The sequence below is a fragment of the Peromyscus maniculatus genome, chromosome 3, assembly GCF_049852395.1.
Source record: "Peromyscus maniculatus bairdii isolate BWxNUB_F1_BW_parent chromosome 3, HU_Pman_BW_mat_3.1, whole genome shotgun sequence".
Lineage (NCBI taxonomy): Eukaryota > Metazoa > Chordata > Mammalia > Rodentia > Cricetidae > Peromyscus > Peromyscus maniculatus.
In genome coordinates this window covers 89594661-89608202 of record NC_134854.1, presented here as the reverse complement: position 1 = coordinate 89608202, position 13542 = coordinate 89594661, and the positions used below count along the sequence as shown (strand labels likewise).

General features: G+C 38.9%; 1 pseudogene; it reads left to right on the top strand.

Moving 5' to 3' along the window:
* The first annotated feature begins 5049 nt into the window (after positions 1 to 5049).
* LOC143272377 (zinc finger protein 354A pseudogene) lies at positions 5050 to 7517 on the top strand (annotated as a pseudogene).
* Positions 7518 to 13542: the final 6025 nt, after the last annotated feature.

The following is a 13542-nucleotide window of genomic DNA, read 5'->3' as shown; positions in this document are numbered from 1 at the left end:
TATAAGGAACTCAAGAAATTAGACATCAAAAGGACCAACAGTCCAGTTGAGAAATGGGCTTTAGAACTAAACAGAGAATTCTCAACAGAGGAAACCCAAATGGCTGAAAGACATTTAAGGAATTGCTCAACTTCCCTAATCATCAGGGAAATGCAAATCAAGACAACTCTGAGATACCACCTTATGCCTGTCAGAGTGGCTAAGATCAAAAACACTGAAGACACTTTATGCTGGAGAGGATGTGGAACTAGGGGAACTCTCCTCCACTGCTGGTGGGAATGCAAGCTTGTACAACCACTTTGGAAATCAATATGGCGCTTTCTTAGAAAATTGGGAATCAATCTCCCCCAAGATCCAGATATACCACTCCTGGGCATATACCCAAGAAATGCTCAATCATACCACAAGAGCACTTGCTCAGCTATGTTCATATCAGCATTGTTTGTAATAGCCAAAACCTGGAAACAACCTAGATGCCCTTCAACTGAAGAATGGATAAATAAATTGTGGCACATATACACAATGGAATACTACTCAGCAGAGAAAAATAATGACATCATACGGTTTGCAGGCAAATGGATGGATCTAGAAAAAATCATCCTGAGTGAGGTAGCCCAGACTCAGAAAGACAAATATGGTATGTACTCACTCATAGGAAAATGCTAGATATGGAACAAGGATGATTGGACTGCTACTCACATCACCAGTGAGGCTACCTGGAAAACGGGACCCCAAAAAAAGACACGGAGAAATGGACGAGATCTACATGAACAGCCTGGTCATGAGTGGGAACAATGAAGGGTGATGGTCGAGGGAAAGAGAGTGGGAGATTCTAGCTGGATCAAGAAAAGAGAGGGAGAACAAGGAATAGGAGACCATGGTAAATGAAGACCACATGAGAAGGTGAGAAGGGGAGGAAGCAGAGAGCTAGGGAGGCCCACGGAGATCCACAAAGCTACCCCTGCAAAAGACTGCTGGCAATGGTCGCGAGATGGCAGGAACTGACCTACTCTGGTAATGGGATGGCCAGACACCCAGATAGTGGTGTCATAAACCCCATCCAAGGACTGAGGAATCTGAATGCATACATCCATGGCTGGGCCCCTGGTGGAGCACTGGGAGTCTAATTAGTGAGAAAGAAGAGGGTTTATATGAGCGAGAATTGTTGAAGCCAAGGTTGGATAAAGCACTGGGACAAATAACCAAATGAATGGAAGCACAGGATCTATGAACCAAAGGCTGAGGGGCCCCCAACTGGATCAGGCCCCCTGAATGCGTGAGACAGTCATTTGGCTTGATCTGTTTGGGAGGCAGCTGTGCATTGGTGCCAAGTCCTGGGCTCGTTGCATGAGTTGGCTGTTTGAATCCTGGGACTTACGCAGGGACACTTGGCTCAGCCTGGGAGGGGGCGAATGGACCTAGCTGGACTGAGTCTACCAGGTCGACCCCGGTCCTGGGGGGAGACTTTGATCTGGAGGAGGTGGGAATGGGGGGTGGCCTGGGGGGCAGGGTGGGCAAGAGGGGGAGAACAGGGGAATCTGTGGCTATTATGTTGAACTGAATGGTGTTGTAAAATAATAATAAAAAAAAGTAATAAAAAAAAAGAAAGTCTATAGCTGAAGAGATGGGGAAACTGGTCTGGCTTCAGCATGTACCAATCTAAACTGTGCTTTTATTCATCTATATGAGATCCTGACTTGATCTGAAGATAGTGCAACAGCTTCACCAGGGCCAGTTGGCAGAGTGAGCACAGTCTGGGTTATCATGATATTACCACTGGATACTAAAAGCATAATAAAAGAGAAAGGTTACTTAATATACAGGTATAGCAAAATATTTAAAGATTATTTCTGCTAATGCTTTGTTTCCTACTAATCATGTTCACAGCTTTGGTTCATATTCTAAAAGTTAGTTCATTCAAAAGGAAAGTATACAGAGATTTACAAAAAATAAGCATAGTCCAGAGTTAACCTGTACCACATTCTTCCACATTGGCAGATCTACAACCAGAACACAAATCCTTGTCCATTCTGGCATCTCTCTTAGTCACATATCTAAACCCACAGAACCATACTGGAACACTATCTGCCATCTCACACATTGACAGATCATGGATGAGCAGTGGTGGAGTCTCAGAGCCCATTTTATGCTAGGCATCTGTCTTAGTTAGTGCTTCTATTGCTGCAAAAAAATGAAAAAATGTTTAGAGAGTAAAGGGTTTATTTGGCTTATACTTCAACATTGTTACTCATCACTGAAGGAAGTCAGGACACAAACTCAAACAGCGCAGGATCCTGGAGGCAGGAGCTGATGCAGAGGTCATGGAAGGAAGCTGCTTACTGGCTTGCTTTTCCTGGATTGCTCATCCTGCTTTCTAATAGAACCCAGGACCACCAGCCCCAGGATTGCATCACCCCCATGTGCTCCAGCCCAATGGATTCCCCATTGGTCCCTAATTGAGAAAAAGTTTTATAGCTGGATCTCATGTAGGCATTTACTCAACTGAGTCTCTTTTCTCTCTGATGACTCTATCTTGTGTCAAGCTGACACATAAAAACAGTCAGTACAGCATCCATCTTGGCATCCATTAGTCATCTGTCTCTGACTCCAGTGCCCGAAAGATAAGGTACAAGTAATTCTGACTAAGTGACTCCCACCCAAAAATATGCAGCCATGAAATCTACTTGTTATAATATCACATATTCATTATCATAAGTGAATCCTAACTTTGAACTGTCATATTTGAATGATTAATCTGAAGTCTGTAAAGTTGAAAATAAAAAGGTCTGATTAGAGAATGATTGAGAAGAGAACATGAAGGGATAAAATTAATGTGTGTGATGTTAAAGTAGACAGTAAGAATAGTAGGGGCCAAGAAGTTTAAGTAAGAATAGAGCAGGGAATAGGGGAGAGGAGAAGATGTTGAGTAACCAAAATTAAGAGTGTAAAAAAATAACCATATGGAAACATACTATTTTCTTACTCTTTTTAAAAAGGAGAATCAATAATCAATGAAGCACACTACATGGTGAATGATGCTCCTCTAGAAACCATAGGTTATAAGGGCTGTCCCCTTCTCTCCAGTATTGTAGCCCCTATTGCCTTTAGCTATTAACAAGCTGCTCTGTTCCAGTACATAAAACCCAGCTCATGCTCATGCAAGCAAAGAAAAATTAACTCAATGACTCACAAAAGAATCTTTACTGTTGAAGGGGGTTGTTGAGAATAAGATTTTTCAGTGTTAGAGGAAAGGAGATAATTGGGAGTAAAAATTAAAATATAAAATAATCATTGTTTTTTTTTAATTTCCAAAGAATATAATAAATTAAAATAAACAAAATGAAAATGAACAACATTGTCAGTATATTGGACACCACTAAATGAATTCAAATGTATATTGCTGGCTTTATGCAAAGAGGAAAGGTGAACATGCACCAACCATTGTAAATGGAGTTCTATCTGACCATGAAGGTCACAGAAGCTCAAAGACTCTCAAATAAATTCAATGCAAAACACCCGTCCAAAATATCAATTCTCATGTTAAAAAAAAAACATAGAGGTAGAAAGCAGGGGCTAAGTTTTATTGAAGGGAATCCACTAGACTGACAGCAATTTCTTAATAAGAATGTAACATGTAGGAGATAATTGGGTAATACAGCCAAAGTTCTAGAAAGAAATAACAGCAAAAAGTTCCCTGCCCACCAAAAAATACAATTACCAGAAAATTTCAAAATTGAAAGAAAAATAAGCAGTCTCTGAAAACAAAAGAAAAGTAATTTAACCTGAAAATAGGTTTGCATTAAAGTCAACAAATTTACACAATAATATGTAAACTGAACTTATGGAGTCAATGAACAGACTTTACACAAAGAGAACAAAGGGGAGTAGAATGTGAAATATTTATATTAATAAAATGTAATTTAAGTCAAAAGAATAAAATGTGGCAAATGAAGTAGTTATATAGTAAAGGAGACAGTTTAATAAAGAAATCAATGTCTCAGTTTCCTTTCAGCTTAATTGGTAATTTTGAATGATGAAGGCAGACAAGACCTGTTGAATCAACATGGGTTTTCACTCAGCTTTAGCCCATCATTCATTGTTACTGAGAGAGCACCTGTTCACAATTCTCCTCAGCAGTTTCATTGTTATTGAAAATGAAGAGGACTGAGATCCACAGCTCTTGAGGTGTCACCAAGGCATAGCTCAGTAAAATTATATTTTATTTTTGTTCATTTATTTGTTTATTTTTATTTATTTATTATTTGTTATGTGTTTGTGTGTGTGTGTAGGTATATTGATTTCACAGCACACGGGGAAGACAGGAGACACATGTAGGAGTCAGTCCTCACCTGCCATGTTGGTCCAGGGAAAACTCAAGTTGTTTTCCTTGATTGCAAGATCTTTTATTTGTTGAGATATGTCACCAATTCTCTCAGTGAACTGATTTTAGCACCATATTTTGAGAGTAGAAAATTTTCTCCAGGGGTTAATAAATGGTTCAGCAGTTAAGAGTGCTTGTTGTTTTCCAGAGGATCTGAGGTTAGTAACTAGCACCTATGTTGAGCTGTTCACTATTGCCTATAAGTCCAGTCCATATCCTTTTGACCTATGTAGGCACCCACATGCATGTGTGCTTACATGCAGAAAAATACACCAACAAATACACATAATTTATTTAAACAGAAAAATCTCTTTCTCACAGATAGAATGGTAAAAGTTCTATGCAAATACAAGAGTAAAGGGAATGTTTTATGCTTCATGAATGGAATATGGAGTTCAGGACAGGCTGTTATTACAGTCTGATGAAAGCCCTTATCCTAATTGGTTTTTGTCAGCTTGATTCACGCTAGGGGAATCTGGACAGAGGGAACGTCATTGAGAAAATACTTCAATCTGATTGACCTCTAGACAATTCTCTGAATTATTGTCTTCATAAATGATGAATGTGAAAACATTCGCCCCAATAAAAACAGTGACACCCTTAGAAAGTTGATCCTGTGTAATATAAGAAATCAGGCTGGGAGCCTTCGCGGGGCCCTGGGGCGTCTGTGGCGCGGTTCAAGGTGGGGGGGCCGAGGTGCCCCAGGGGGAGTCCGCACGCGCGGCGGCTCTGAGCCTCGATTCGCCTTCATCTTCATCATCTCTCACCCGCGGAGAGAACATGGCTCCTGAGCAAAGGGAATCGAGGTCTCAGGTGTCCGTGACGTTTGAGGATGTGGCTGTGCTCTTTACTCGGGATGAGTGGAAGAAGCTGGATCACTCCCAGAGAAGCCTGTACCGTGAGGTGATGCTGGAGAACTACAACAACCTGGCCTCACTGGGATGCCCGTTTACCAAACCAAAGCTGATCTCCCTGCTGCAGCAAGGAGAGGATCCCTGGAAGGTGGAGAAAGAAGGTCCTGGAGACTCCTCTCTGGGATTGACGCGCAGTCATAGAACCACTAAGTCAACTCAAACACAAGACTCTTCATTTCAGGAACTGATGATGAAAAAATCTAAAAGAAATGAACCTTTGAACTTGAAATCAGAAAAACTGTTCATATATGAAGGCAAATTAGAGGAAAACCGGGATAAGAATATTTTGACTATAGAAAGAAACCATAAAAACAATGAATTTAGCCCAAAGTCACATAGAGAAAAAAGATCATCAGAATGTGAAAAACAAAACACTTTCAAGCAGATGTCATATTTATCTAATCAACCAAAAATCACACCAGATAAACGCTATAAATGTAGTATGTGTGAGAAAACTTTCATCAACACCTCATCTCTTCGTAAACATGAGAAAAACCATAGTGGAGAGAAATTATTTAAATGTAAAGAATGTTCAAAAGCCTTTAGCCAAAGCTCAGCTCTTATCCAACATCAAATAACTCACACTGGAGAGAAGCCTTATGTATGTAAAGAATGTGGGAAAGCCTTCACTCTCAGTACATCCCTGTATAAACACCTACGAACCCACACTGTAGAAAAATCCTACAGATGTAAGGAATGTGGTAAGTCCTTTGGCAGAAGGTCAGGTCTTTTTATACATCAGAAAGTCCATGCTAGAGAAAACCCTTATAAATATAACCCAGGTAGGAAGTCATCTAGTTGCAGCACATCCCTTCCTGGTCAACGAATTCATTCCAGAAAAAAGACCTACCTGTGTAATGAATGTGGCAACACCTTTAAGTCTAGCTCATCCCTTCATTATCATCAGAGAATCCACACCAGAGAGAAACCTTTCAAATGCAGCGAATGTGGCAGAGCCTTCAGTCAGAGCGCATCACTTATTCAACATGAAAGAATTCACACTGGAGAAAGGCCCTACAGATGTAATGAATGTGGGAAAGGCTTCACTTCTATTTCAAGACTCAATAGACACCGAATAATTCACACTGGGGAGAAGTTTTATAATTGTAATGAATGTGGCAAAGCCTTAAGTTCCCATTCAACTCTTATTATTCATGAGAGAATTCACACTGGAGAGAAACCATGTAAATGTAAAGTTTGTGGGAAAGCCTTCAGACAAAGTTCAGCTCTGATCCAACATCAGAGAATGCATACTGGAGAAAGACCTTATAAGTGTAATGAGTGTGGGAAAACATTCAGGTGTAACTCATCCCTCAGTAACCATTAACGAATTCATACTGGAGAGAAACCATATCGATGCCAGGAATGTGGAATGTCATTTGGTCAAAGTTCAGCTCTTATTCAGCACCGAAGGATTCATACTGGTGAGAAACCCTTTAAATGTAACACATGTGGGAAAACCTTTAGGCAAAGTTCTTCACATATTGCACATCAGCGAATTCATACTGGAGAGAAACCCTATGAATGTAACACATGTGGGAAACTTTTCAACCATAGGTCATCCCTTACCAATCATTACAAAATTCATGTGGATGAGGACTCTTAAAAAAATAAATTTGCTTGTGTAAAGCCTTAAACCAAAGCTCTTCAGAGAGTATGTGCTTGAGAGAGGTAATAAACATAATGAATATGGGGGGGAGCCTACAATCAACTAAATCCCATGGATAAATTTTGTGTAACAGGTAGGAGGAAAGTATTCAAGCCTAACACTTTAAAAAATGACTTGAGAGCCAGCCATAGTGTTTTATACACATAGTCATAGCTACTGAGGACCCTGAAGTATGAGGATTGCCTGAGACTGAGTTTGAGGCAGCCTGAGGAACCTAGGGAGACCCCTTCCCCAAAACTGAAGACCATGACTTAAGGCATTTGTAAAATGGTGCTTTTCTCTCATAAGCAGTGTGTGCTGGATGTAATTGTAATCATAGGCATCTGAGTGAACGGAGGGGTGTGCTGGACTAAACTACACTGGTGATATTTTTTATAAAATTTTAATAACATCCCAAAGGGATCAAAGAAATTACATTTTTAAGAAAAAGGGCCCCAAATAAGATTAAAATAAACTGTAATCTACCTCTTAGTCTCTGGAATTGATCAGTTTCTTTACCTGATTTCAAATGTTGTGTGTGGATTTTATTAAAAATGGAAAATAAAAAAGCTGGTCTCTTCTGGAAAAAAAAAAATCAGACTGAACAAACCATGATGCAGACTAATTCAGTAAGCATCACTCCTCCATTTCCTCTCCTTCCTGCCTCCTGGTTTATGATCTGTATGAGTTCACTCTCTTAGTTCCCTTCATGATGGACTGTGATGTCAAGTGTAAACTGACCTCCTTTCCTTCCCAAGTTGCTTTTGGTCATAGTGTTGATCACAATAGAAAACCGTCTCGGGCAGGCCTCCAGAGTTATCACATGGCTCCTATATCCAACTAGTAGGAAAGACTTGTTAGGAAAAAGGCTTGTAGAAAAACAGTTGGTGAATTTGTGCTCTGAAATGAGAATGACCAAAGTAAGCTTTTAAACTATCACTGCTCCATAGACTCTTCTTCAATGAAGGTGTTTGTGTACAAAATCTACAATACAATACACACTAATCAAAGAGTGTACATGGACACTGAACACTTGAAGTATAATGAGTGCAACTAGAGGTTTTGCATATACTTAAATCAAATTTAAATTTATATTGTCATGTGTGGCTAGTATTAACCTCATGGAACTACATTGTTTTAGCATTAATAGTCAGCAGTCTCATCAAGGCAGCCACCTGCCTTAATTGTTACATAGGGTTTACCTCATAGTCACTGCTATAGTAATCATCAGAGACAGCTTCAGGTTCCATGACACCCAGATCCATTGTCACTGAGCTATAAGGGATGCTGGTCTATCTCTTGGACAGTTGATAAATTTTTAAAACAGCTCATTCTGGTCTCTAATTGAAGCATTACAAGTGGACTCTTCTATCAGTGACCTTTTCCCTTATATTGGCCTTTCAGGTGATGGGAATGCTTTCAACAAGATTGACATCTCAGCATTTTACCAAGATGACAGTGTTTAGTTATATCTAAAAAGGTATCCAAATCAGAATCTCATTTAAGAATGTTGCACTGTTAATATAAGCTGCATAGCAGTCCTTTGCTTTCTTCATATCATAAAAGTTTTAATGTTTAGTCTTTCATTTTCATCTGTGTTACTCTATTTTATAGCTTCCTTGCTGATTTCTTCTTCAGGTCTATTTACTGGTGTGTGTGTGTGTGTGTGTGTGTGTGTGTGTGTGTGTGTGTGTGTGTGTGTTGGGTGGGTTCTGTTATTTTTATTAGTTTTTCAGGTATCTTTCTGATTTCCCTTGCAATTACATCCCATTTTTATCATTGATAAAAAGAAGATTTGATTAGCTCAGGTCATAAAATGCTTTCTGTACAACATGAGGACATGAGTTTGATCCCCAGAACACATCTAAAAATATTTCAAGGACAGTTGCAAATGGTCATAATACCAGCCTGTAGCATGGAAGAAACAGGAAGAGACAAACAGGAGGCTCCCTGGCCACCTCATCTAGCTTACTCAGCAAGCTCCAGGCAAGTGGAAGTCCCTATCTCAAAAACAGTACAAAATTAAAATAATGTAAAATACATCAGTGGATCAACCCAAAATGTGGGATTGGACTTCCAAATTTGCAGGTACACCCACATGTGTGCACACACATATTCACTAGTTGCACACCCCCATATGCACATGAAATGAATATGACTTGTGTTTTACAAATTTTTTAAATTGTTTAAGATTCTTTTGTGACTGATATATACTATATCTTAGAGAATATTCCATGTGCTCTTGAGAAAAATGTGCACCCTGCTCTTGCAGGCAGAGTGTTTGATGTAAGTCTATTAGGTCTAAATGGTCTAAAGTGTTAGAGAAATAATGATGTCACACTTTCCCTTTCTTACCTGTTCTGTGCACTTCTAAGTAAAATACTGAAATTTTCTACTATTATTGTATTTTTGTATATGTCTCTGCTTGGTTATCCCATTGTTTTTTCCCTATACATTCAAGTTCTGAGATTTGGTGAAAAGATACTCACAGCTCTTCTATTTTCCCCGTTACTAACTTTATGTTTGGAGTAGTTAAATCTTGCTGAGTTGCCGGGCGGTGGTGGCACACGCCTTTAATCCCAGCACTCGGGAGGCAGAGGCAGGTGGATCTCTGTGAGTTCGAGGCCAGCCTGGGCTACCAAGTGAGTTCCAGGAAAGGCGCAAAGCTACACAGAGAAACCCTGTCTCGAAAAACCAAAAAAAAAAAAAAAAAAAAAATCTTGCTGAGTTAAGTCTTCTAAAAAACATTGATTTCTTCTTCATTCTTTATCTCCTTTTTCTTTAACAGGGTTTCAGTATCCCAGTTGACCTAAAATTTGTAATTCTCCAAAGTCCTCTCCCCTGCTCCTTCCCAGGCCTTTGGTATTCTTAATCTTCCCACAGGACTGCTTTTTGGATACCTGCCCCAAGAGACTGGTTCTCCTTCAAATGAGCATCATGTCATGTCATTTGTAATAAGCCTTGTTTGTGGTCTAGCTGCTTTGTTGTTTCAACCCTTTTAATGATGTTTCTCTCCTTGTCATTCCAGCCATGATTTCTGCTACTTTCTGGAATTCTGAATGAATTATTCTTGAGTTTCCTATAGGTCTTGCCAGCATGTTGTGTTTGCAAAGGGAATGATTTCACTTCTGAGGGATACTGCAGTTTTCTCTCTGTTGCAGGATGTACAGTCAACAAAAGGAACTCACACTCCCCCTCCCTGTTTCACTGAGGATCCTAGCCAGAGAGCATTTCCCTTTTCCATATATTTTTAAAATTTTATAAATGCCTATACCTGTGCCATGTGATATCTTAATCTTAGCTACATATGCCTTAAAAATATAAATAGTGTAGGTGAGGAACTAAATATTTAATTTTATTTTTCTATGTTTTTTCTAATTCTATTTTTCTACTACCTTACTCTTAGTATTTACCAAATTACAGCATTTAACAAAATGATTAGCCTTATCACTATGCCAACCAAGGTGTTAAATATGAGGCCAGGGCCTGTCTCACAGCCACTACACCAAGCTAAGGAATGAACTGTTTCTGTTATAGACACCTTAAATAAATCACTGTAAACTGTGCTTCCAGGACTTTTTCCACTTTGAATACATGTGTATATTACGATAGATAGATAGATAGATAGATAGATAGATAGATAGATAGATAGATAGATAGATAGATAGATGTGTGTAGAAGATTGAAAGAATAGTAATAACAAAATGCCATCAAATTGACATGTCTGAATTCCAGATGTTGTAACAGTGTACAGACAAAAAATCCTGAGGAGAAGCTTTGTCCTGTACAAACACAGACTGACTGATTAAAAGGACAGTGATATGGAGAGGTTAGAATGTTGTTAGGACAATATTTAGTTCCCATGAACATACTTCAATAACCTATTTTCTCATACTGGGCTATGTCTTCCCCCACTTCCACTTCTCAATGTTTTATTTTTATTTTTTTTATTTTAAATCCCTCAATGTATGTGTTCTCTCAGAGCCTCCCACACCCACTATTAACAAAACTCTAATCCTCCAAACCCTACTTAGAGGTTCGCTGTAGTGTTCCTTCCTCCTTTTCCTTCCCTCCTCTTCCTCTTCCTAGCCTCTGCCTTTTCCTCCCTGTCTTCATCTTCCATGATCCATCATAATCTAGTTGAATGTATTTCACAAGACAAGTCATTTTAACAATGTATCGATGTTGTTTATCCTTCTGACAATTAAGAAGAAAAACTATACAAGTAACTCTATGGTTTCTTCAAAATCATTTCTATTGGAGTCAATCACTATGATAAACTTCTAAGGAAACAAGGCATACTCACAAAAGTATCTTAGTGTCATGTATTGTCTATAAAGGTCAGCCAAATATCATATTCATAATGAGTGAGAGAACATTGGATATTTTTATCTCAGATTACAGAAAAGATCAAAATGTCACTGTCATCACTTGTATCTAAAATAATAGCACAGATACAATTCTATTAATAAATGAAAATGAAGGACATGAGATAAAATATTGCTGATAAGATTAATATACAAATTCATAAATAAGGAATCTCTAAATATTTAGAAGAAATTACAATAAAATCTATACAAACACAAAGGATAGTGGAATAGCTCCTGTATGTTAACAGGCATACAAGTAAATGCAGACTTTATCTGTGTCATAACATGAACCACTTTTTAAGAAATATTTTTACATATATGAGTGTTTTACTTGCATGTTAATAAGAACATTGTGTGCCTGTCTGTTGCTCAGAAGCCAGAAGAAGGTGCTATATCCCCTGGAACTGAAGTCAAAGATAGCTGTGTGTCACCATGTGGGGACTGAGAATCAAACTCCAGTCCTCTTCAAGAGCATCAGGTGCTCTTAACCACTCGTCATTCCCTCCAGCTCCATGAACCACTTTTAAATGTATATTATCTCCAATTTGCACATAAACTCAATGTAATGGAACTAATATTCCTGAAAGAGTTTCTAAAGTTGATTAACTCAGTCCACAATTTATGTAGAAAATACAAAGACAGCAAAACTAAGAAAATGTGAAGCCCAGAAATGTGATATTAAATCTTGTGATTTGTTCTCTTTTATTCAATCATAGTAATTAAGTCTTTGTGTACTCCATATGCACAGGGAGACACATATATGAATGAGACATTATAAAAAGAAAACACAGGAAATAGATCTCACACACACACACACAATTTCAAAAAAATAAAACAGAATTGAAGATAGATCACTATTGTTGGACTGATGATTTGTTTTGTTTCTAAAACTGTGCTATGGAATATAAATTCTTCAATACTACTACTTCTGGAGGCATGTTCAGAACAGCCCTTTATTCTCCATAATTTCATATAAACAAATGTGCATTGCACTTCACACAGTGGGATTGAAAGTTGCATGTGTGTGGTTCTATTTTGTTTGATACTTGTAAGCAGATGAGTGGATGGACATAGGAGCCAGAAGAATCCCATGTGAAGTGCTGCAGACAGCTGAGAGTATCAGCACCCAGGGATGCAATCTCAAGGCACAACAGAAGATCATGGTTAGGCAACTTCCACATTCTCTGACACATGGGCTCTAGCTTTTGGGAGAAAAGCAGGAAATCATTTTACTGTCAGCTTGTCTCAAGAGTATTTCCCTGACATTTAAATGCTGGTGTTTAGTAGCTAATTCATTGCATTTAAATGTGTGCTCAGAATGTCCACAGAAACTTCTACTATTCTGTAGGAGTTCCAGATGTTGATACAACTCAGAATCTTCACAGGAAATGGCTGTATCCTCTGCTAAGGCAGAAAAGGCATTGATACTCTGTATGGCTGGAAATGAAGATAGTTAGGGTACCAAGAGGACTGTTTAGCCTCTTGTAGAAAAGTAAATGTCTCTCTGTGAGATTTTTTAAAGATCCTCAGACATCTCAGAAACAGATTTTGTGAGTGAGTCATGAGGAGCAGCTGGGGCAACCCAACTTCTCACTTCTGCTTCCATTGAGGTTTATGTTAGGACTTGTATCACTGTGAGAGGAGTATAATCTTGTTGACAGTAATAAGTTGCAGTGTCTAAAGACTCCAGGCTGCTGATGGTAAGAGAAAAATCTGTCCCAGACCCACTGCCACTGAACCTCGATGGGACCCCATCTGCCAAGTTATTTGTAATATTGATCAGGCACTTAAGAGATTTCCCTGGTTTCTGCTGGTACCAGTTTAAATAATTGCCAATGCCCTGGCTGGCCCGACAAGTGATAGTAACTCTGTCTCCCAATGATGCAGACAAGGAGGATGGGGACTGGGTCATCTGGATGTCACATCTAGCACCTAATTATGGAGACATAATAAATGTCCATATAGTTAGGCATGATAGAAAAGGACCTCCACCAATTGCCAGTCAACAATAATCACTATGTATTAGTGAAATACCCATTTTAGTCCTTTTTTTTTAACCTGGAAACAAGAGCAGCAGGAGCCCAAGGAGCTGAGCAGGGGCCCTCATGTCCATGCTGAGTCCTGACTGCAATGAAAACTGCACAGGGTGTGACTGGTATATGAAGAAGTCCTCAAGGCTGTGCAGTGAGTGCAAGCAAATCACTGGGAAAAAGTTAGGGTGGGGCAGAG